Source organism: Fukomys damarensis, unplaced genomic scaffold, assembly GCF_012274545.1.
Source record: "Fukomys damarensis isolate Sample0158 unplaced genomic scaffold, DMR_v1.0_HiC HiC_scaffold_19, whole genome shotgun sequence".
Taxonomy (NCBI): domain Eukaryota; kingdom Metazoa; phylum Chordata; class Mammalia; order Rodentia; family Bathyergidae; genus Fukomys; species Fukomys damarensis.
This window is the reverse complement of record NW_022900931.1, coordinates 62,915,789-62,923,433: the sequence shown is the minus strand read 5'-3', so window position 1 is coordinate 62,923,433 and position 7,645 is coordinate 62,915,789.

The following is a 7,645-nucleotide window of genomic DNA, read 5'->3' as shown; positions in this document are numbered from 1 at the left end:
GAAGGTCACTATAGCAGATGTCTATAGTGTAGCAAAAAAGGTCTATGGATTTTCCTCGCAAGTCCCACCACAGAGCCTTTACACATGCTGTTCCCTCAGCTTGGTGTGCTCTTCCCCCAGAAACTCACATGGCTCCCTACTTGATCCTAATATCCCACTCAATATTCTTCGGGGATTTTTTTGTTGAAGTAAGGTCTTGCTATGTAGTTCAGGCTGGCCTTGAACTCACTATGTAGCCCAAGTTGGTCTTGAACTCACAGCGATCCTCCTGCTTCAGCCTCCCAAGTGCTAGGATTGTAGGCCTGCACCACCATGCCCGACTTTCTTTTGGGAAAATAAATACATTCCTTTCTCTGTCTATTTCATTTGAATAAGTCCGGCTATCCCCTGACCTCACCAACTCTAGGGAGCATAGTGGATCCAGACCTAGCTGGTTTATGGTTTCCCTGGTCACAGTAATTACTCAGGGAAGTCATGTGGCCCATGAGAGGTTTGCTGCAACTGTTGGAAGGGAGGTTTTCTATTTCTGCTGGAGTTTGCCAATTTGGAGCTGATGGGCCTCCCACTGCTACAAAGATAGGAGAGGCTTTCTGAGCTGTAAGTCAACAGAGAGAGAAGAGAAGCGAAAGATCATGAAAGTCAGTCTTGACAGCAGCCCTGGGTGCCTGGATCAGGCCACACCTGAACTCTGATCAGTTCAGAGTCACATGAACCATTAGGAGGGTTTTTCCTTGGTTGTTGCAATTGTTTCATTTATTTCTTTATTTTTATTTTATTTTCTGAGAGAGGGTCTCACTATGTAGTTCAGACTAACTCTGAACTCACTATGTAGCCCAAGCTGGCCTCAAACTTGAGGATCCTCCTGCCTTAGCCTCCTAAGTGCTAGGATCACAGGTATATGCCACCACACCCAGTGCAATTGTTTTAAAATATTGCATTATTCATTTACTCTGTCCTGAGAGTAGTTCGAGTGGATTTCAGTTGTCTGTACCCCCACCCCAGTCTTGGTAGGTAGAGGCGTCCACTCTCAATCCTCAGAATGGGGGAGGAGAAAGTAAGAAGCCTGAGTTAGAAAGGCAGCAGGGGGCCAGTGTGCTTAGGACATGAAGTAGAAGAAATGTTCAAGGGAGACCCTGAGGGGTGGTGGCTGGTCACAGGGTGAGGAGGGTTCCAGAGGCCACATCAGAGAGGTTTGGAGAGGGGAAGGAATGGAAGTCCGACCCGGTGGAAAGAACAGATCCACTGATTTGGGGACAAGGCAGTTACAGCAGGTAACCGATCTGAGGGCTCCCTTGTGAGTGCCACGGGAAACTGGCACGTGTTAAGCCAACATTAAAGTAGAACCAAAACCACATAGATCGTGTACGTATATCTCAGGCATATGCGATCCAGCTTAGCCTTACAATTTACTAGGAGTTTCCTGGCAGCTGAGGCAATAAAGGAAATATGTTGAAGTCATTTCCAAATTATACCAAAGTATGTGTTCTTGTTTTAAGGAGGAATTTAAGACCTCACTATTGTCAGCACCGGGGATGGAACCCAGGTTCTCGAGCACACTAGGCAAGCGTTGTAGCTGTGCCGCATCTCCAGCCGGAGCGGACCGTGGGCCTTGGCTGAGGTGCCTCTCCCAGCCCGTGGGGTTGCCAAGGTTTCCCGAGTTACCCGAGCAGACCCGGACCGTGGGCCTTGGCTGAGGTGCCTCTCCCAGCCCGTGGGGTTGCCAAGGTTTCCCGAGTTAGGGGACACCTGCAGGAAGGCTTGGAGGATGAGTACGGGAGGTAAAGAGCTTGGAGGTACAGTGGACACGGTTATGACCGATTCGGGGGTGGGGGAAGGAGAGCAAGCTCCAGACGCAGACTCCTGCTCGGGTTCTCCCTCAGGACGCGGTTGACCGATTCGGGGGTGGGGGAAGGAGAGCAAGCTCCAGACGCAGACTCCTGCTCGGGTTCTCCCTCGGCTGCGGGGAGCAGAGGCCGGGTTTTGAGCAGGGCGGGGACGCGGCGGGAAGCCCTGGAAAGACTCCGGAGGAGGAGGAGGACGACGACGAAGAGAAGCTTGGGGCGCAGATGTGGTGGAAAGAGGCGACCTCGGACCAGGGCAGGGCCATGCGGTGAAGTGGGAGGGACGGACAAGGAAATCCTGGGGTTCCCCCAGAGAGGATGAGCAAGCGCACTGGCGCCCCCTCCCTGAGCTCAGTCCGCTAAGGAAGGGCGCGGCTGCTGGGGATTTAGCTCAGTGGTTCCTTCGCCTGAGCCCAAGGACCGGAGTTCGATCCCCGGTACAGGAAAAAAAGAAAGAAAGAAAGAAAAGGAAAGGGCGCGGCTACTGGCGCCGAGGCAACCGGAAGAACTGTCGAAAATGTGATGAATGAAAGAAGTTAGGCCTGAAAAAGCCCATGTTATGTGATCTCACGTCGGACTTATGTATGGTGGAACGAAAAGGTCAGGAGAGGGTTTCTTTGTCTTGATAAGGGCTTTGGGTCACGCACGTTTATGCATCGATCAGAAATTTGTGAATGGCGCCCAAGAGTTTTGCGTCTCACCTCCTGAGACTTTTACCTTAAAATAGAAAACAACAACAACGAAAAAGAAGGGTAAATAAACAATGCGTGTCAGGCTGAGGAATTAGGGGGCAGTGTCCTATTGCAACTGCCGCTGCAATGCAATAAAAAAGGAAGCTGGCACGACGGACTGACGGGTGGGTGGACAAACAGCTCGAAATAGAAGAAAGCAAATATAGCGAAACATCAACATCAAGGTGATGGGTACAGCGATGTTCACTGTAGAGTCTTTTGCCTTTTTTGTTTTTTGTTTTTTTGTAAGCTTAGCAATGCTCCCAGTACAATGTTGGAAGAAACAAGGACTATTTAGGAGACCGGAGGGTCATGGTTTGGAGTGAGGGACCATTTGGAGGCTTCGTTACGGTTGACTTTGGGTGTTGGGGTACAGTTTTTTTTAAGTGTGCTCTGCTTTGGGAGAATGGAAGCCTTCATGTTTTCCAGGTGGGCTGGGGTCTTTCCCTTCCTCTCTCCTTTTCCTCTCCCCGCCATTTATTCAGCTAAGGGTCCATCCGCCCACTCATCCACCCACTGAGTTTCTCTAGTAAACATTCGCAGCGTGGCCAACCTACCCAGTGCTGTCGCAGGCACCGGGGGACTCAGGGATGGACAAGGCAGACAGAGTCCCCTCACCCGCTGTCAGGGAGCTCGCACTGCAACTGGGCAGGCAGAGTCTGAGCAAGACGTGTGAGGGAAGGACGCGGCGGGGGTGTCACGGAGAAGTGTGACCCTGACAGGATGGGTGGTGACAGTTGGCAAGGGGGCGATGATGATGATGTTGATGGTTAATCCCATACTAGGGATTGAACCCAGGGCCTTTGCACTTAGCCACAGATTTTTACAAATTTTGAAACAAGGTCCCTCTCAAGTGTGAGGGAAGGACGCGGCGGGGGTGTCACGGAGAAGTGTGACCCTGACAGGATGGGTGGGTGACAGTTGGCAAGGGCGCAATGATGATGATGATGTTGATGGTTAATCCCATACTAGGCATTGAACCCAGGGCCTTTGCACTTAGCCACAGATTTTTACAAATTTTGAAACAAGGTCCCTCTCGCTAAATAGCCTAGGTTGGACTCATGCTTTCGATCCTTCTGCCTCAGCCTCCCCACCACTCCTGGCTAGAACTGCTAGAAGCTGTGTCCTTTTACGAAGGAGCCTTGGCTGTTTCTTTCTTTCTTTCTTTCTTTTTGTTTTTCGAGACAGGGTCTCACTATGTAGTTCAGACTGCCCTGGAACTCATTGTGTAGCCTAGGTTGGTCTCAACCTCACAGCGATCCTCCTGCCTCAGCCTCCCGAGTGCAGGGATTACAGGCGTGCGCCACCACGCCCGGCTGGCTGTCACTTTCCTCCCATTCCTTCCATCCAGGCAGATAGCAAATCTGGCCCAGCTTCAAGAAGCAGGATGCAGACTCCACTCTGGATGGGAGGGGCGCGCTCCCAGAGAGAGGAGGAGCCCGTGAGATCAGAGACTGCATCGCGGCCAATCTCCCCTGGACACTCCTCATGGGGGACGTTAGCACGGAGATCTGCCTACCAAGTGAGTCCTGGAAAGGGAGCTGGGAGCTGTATTTACAGTACTGGCAATAAATGCTTGTCTTGCCGGGCATGGTGGCTCAAGCCTGTAATCCCAGCACTCTGGGAGGCTGAGGCAGGAGGATTGCAAGATTGAGCTCAGCCTGGGCAAATTAATGACTCAGTGAGACCTTGCTTCCCCCTCAAAACAATTGCTTGCCTTATTGACAGGGAAACAAGGTGCAGCAATAAACCCTCAGAACTGTGTGCAGCCCTAATTCTGCTAAGTCTGTATCTCTAACCACCGTCAGGAGACCTTGCTTCTCTCTCAAAACAATTGCTTGCCTTATTGACAGGGAAACAAGGTTCAGCAATAAACCCTCAGAACTGTGTGCAGCCCTAATTCTGCTAAGTCTGTATCTCTAACCACCGTCCCCAACACATCCGCTCCACTCCTACTTCCTGAGTCACTGCAGTGCGTCCCCTCCTGCCCCCCTCGAACCGGGGGAAATTGCTCCTCCTCTCCTGTGATCGGATTTCGTCTCCGTTCCCCCCAGGTGTGACTCTGCCTCCTAATAAGGTGGACTCCTACAGGCCAGCCATCTCCCCGAAACACTGCCGAGGCCCGGAAGTCCCTCCAAACTGAAGCCAGGGCCAACCTGCAATCAGGTGATGAGAGAGTTGGTGGCACAAGTCCCAGCGCCGTGCCCAGGTGCGGAGCAAGCCCGCTGCGTTCCTGTGCTCTTGCTGGAGTGGCACATCTGCCCCACGAAGGAGGTGCCATTCTGTTCCTCTGGAGGAAACAGCTAAGATCCCTGACGCTGGAATCAGTCTTCCTAGATTCGAATCCTGGTTCTACCACCACCAGCTGTGTGATCTTGGCCAAGTTATTTAACCTCTTGGTGATTCAGAGTCATTTCTGGAAAGTGCATTTGATTAAAAAAAATAAAGAGTAGATTGGATTATTATTTCCAAATCGCCTCTCCCTCGTCGCTGTGGAATTAATACATCCATGGCTGTACCCTAGCAGCTTACAGACCCTCTTGAGTCTGCTAATGCAGTCGCCGGCCCAGGGCCACGGGGCTTGGTCACGTGACCTCCTTTGGCCAATAGGATGTGAGCGTGCGCTTCTGACTTCCTCTCGCGCACAAAGAAGCGATGTGAGTTGGGTCTGGGTGAAGGTGTTTCCACCGCTCTAACCGAAGTCTGACAAAGTGTCCAGTGTAACTGCTGGCTGACGGGAAAGAGAGTGAACAGAGGACCAAGTTTTTAAACAACACCTTGCAGACACAGCCAACCAAATCCAGCCCAGGGGAGGGCCTAGGTTGTAGCTGTCCGGTCAGACTTTCTGACAATGGAATCGCTCCCACCTGACCAGTCCAGCGTGGTGGCCCTGAGCATCTCACGTGTGGTGAATGTGACTCCCAAACTGAAATACTTTTAGTAGTTCTTCTTTAATAGGGGTGAGATTCACATACCACAAACATAGCCATTTTATTTGTGTTTTTTTTTTTTGAAACAGGGTCTCGCTCTGTAGTTCAGGCTGGCCTTAAACTCACAGTGTAGCCCAGGCAGGCCTCAAACTAGCGGCGATCCTCTGTCTGAGCCTCTCGAGTGCTAGGATTACATGCGTCATCAGCCCGGCAAATATAACCATTTTAAAGCATATACTTTGGTGACATTTAATACAGTTATGATCCAAGACATTTTCATCAGCTTCAAAGGAAACAGACACATTAAAGCCATCCTACGCCACCCACCTCCCAGCAGTCCCAGCCACGGTTTTTCTGTCTGTATGGATTTACTCATTCTGGATATTTCATAAAAATGGCATCATGCAGTACGTGGCCTTTTGTGTCTGGCTTCTTTCACTCAGCATCATGTTTTTGATGTCCATATGTGTTGTGGCATGGGTCAGTTCTTCCTTCCTTTTGATTGCTACGTAATACTCCACGGTGTAGACAGAACTCACTTCCCTTTTCGACAGCTGATGGAATGGTAGGTTATTTCCTCCTTTTGTATATGGTGAAAAAAATGCCGCTGTAAGCTTTGTGTTGGAACATTTGTTTCAGTCCTGACTTTCAGTTCTTTGGAAAACCTGTCCAGAGGTGGGCTTGCTCGGGCAGATGGTGACTCTGTTTACCTTTCTAGGAACCACCCAGGTGTTCATCACAGCAGCTGTGGCGCTGCACATACCCACCAGCAATAGGGGAGACTTCTGGTTCCCTACCCTCTTCAACATGAGGACAGTAGACCCAGGGTGGCAGAGGGAGATCACCCCCTTCACCCCAGAGTGAAGGTCACAAAGACAGTCTCTCACAAATGTACCACACCCGGGGCCAGGTGTTACCCCTGTGGTACAGAGATTCTGGTTCTCACTGGCCTTAAAATACTTGCACCCCCTTTTCCCTCCTTGAATCAAGGATAAGAGGCTGCCTTTGCTCTCAGCTTGCTTATTCTGGGTTGGGGCTTTTGTGTAGGTTCACTAAGAACTGAGCAGGACACCAAGAACAGCAGCAGGACCAGTGATTTATTTGAGGCAAATAGACAAGATCTGCTCTATGGAGTGGTAGTGGGCCCGTGTGAAGAGCTCTTGGCACCAAGTGGCGTGGAGTTGAGGGTTTTAAGCCTCAGGGTTTGGGTGGGATTGCAAGTTTGGTCTGGGGTTTGACTCCTTGCCAATGAGGGGCTTGATTCAGCCCCTCCATCGAGGCTGTGGTTTTTGACATTTTATGGCCCTTGGAGGAACTGTCATGGCGCCCAAAGGTGACGGTGAGGGGAGATTTGCATAGTCAATGACACGGCAGTCAGGGTTGGGGTCAGCCGAGGACTGCATATGACCACTGGGCATTTGTCCAGGGTGGTACTGGGCATAGCTGGGCTGGCCTGTGATTCGATCCCGGCACCCTGGTCCTGGTGTGTTTAACTCAGAAGATGAGTCCAGCCCACAAAGTGGCCTCCATCGAAGGTGGGCAGAGCCTCCCCTCTCTCCCCTGGCCATCGCCTGTCTCCTGCTCGATCCCCATCCTGGAAGGAGGTTGGTGGTGACCCCAGGAATTGGAGAAGGGGCTTGTCCCTTCGTAGTTAGGATGGGCAAGTGCTTAGGAAAATACTGGGGTTTGAGAAACCTGAGTCAAACCCAGCTCCAGAATATAAAGAGCAAAATCAAAGACAGATAATAGGAAAAGGGGGGATAGATCTTTTGCAAAAGGGAAGGGGGCCAAGAAATGGAGGGAGGAGAGGGAAAGGGGATAAAAAAAGAACTAAGATACGTTGTGACAAACACCATGTCAGCCCATACCATAAAATCAAAATGTATGCCTTAGCCGTAGACGTACCTGGATGGTACTCGCTTATCGACCATGGCACACGGACCAGTGTTGGTGCCCACAGTGACAGCGACACCGGTACACGTTGACAGTCTATACATGAGGCATCCATCTCAGGAAAATCATGTGAATGCTCCCGCTGTCGCCTGTGGTCACATGCACGTAAGAGCCCCGTACACGCCATGACTCCCTGTGTGGACCCTGACGTGTACGTTGGCGTTGACGCAGGTGCCTGCCGGGGATAACC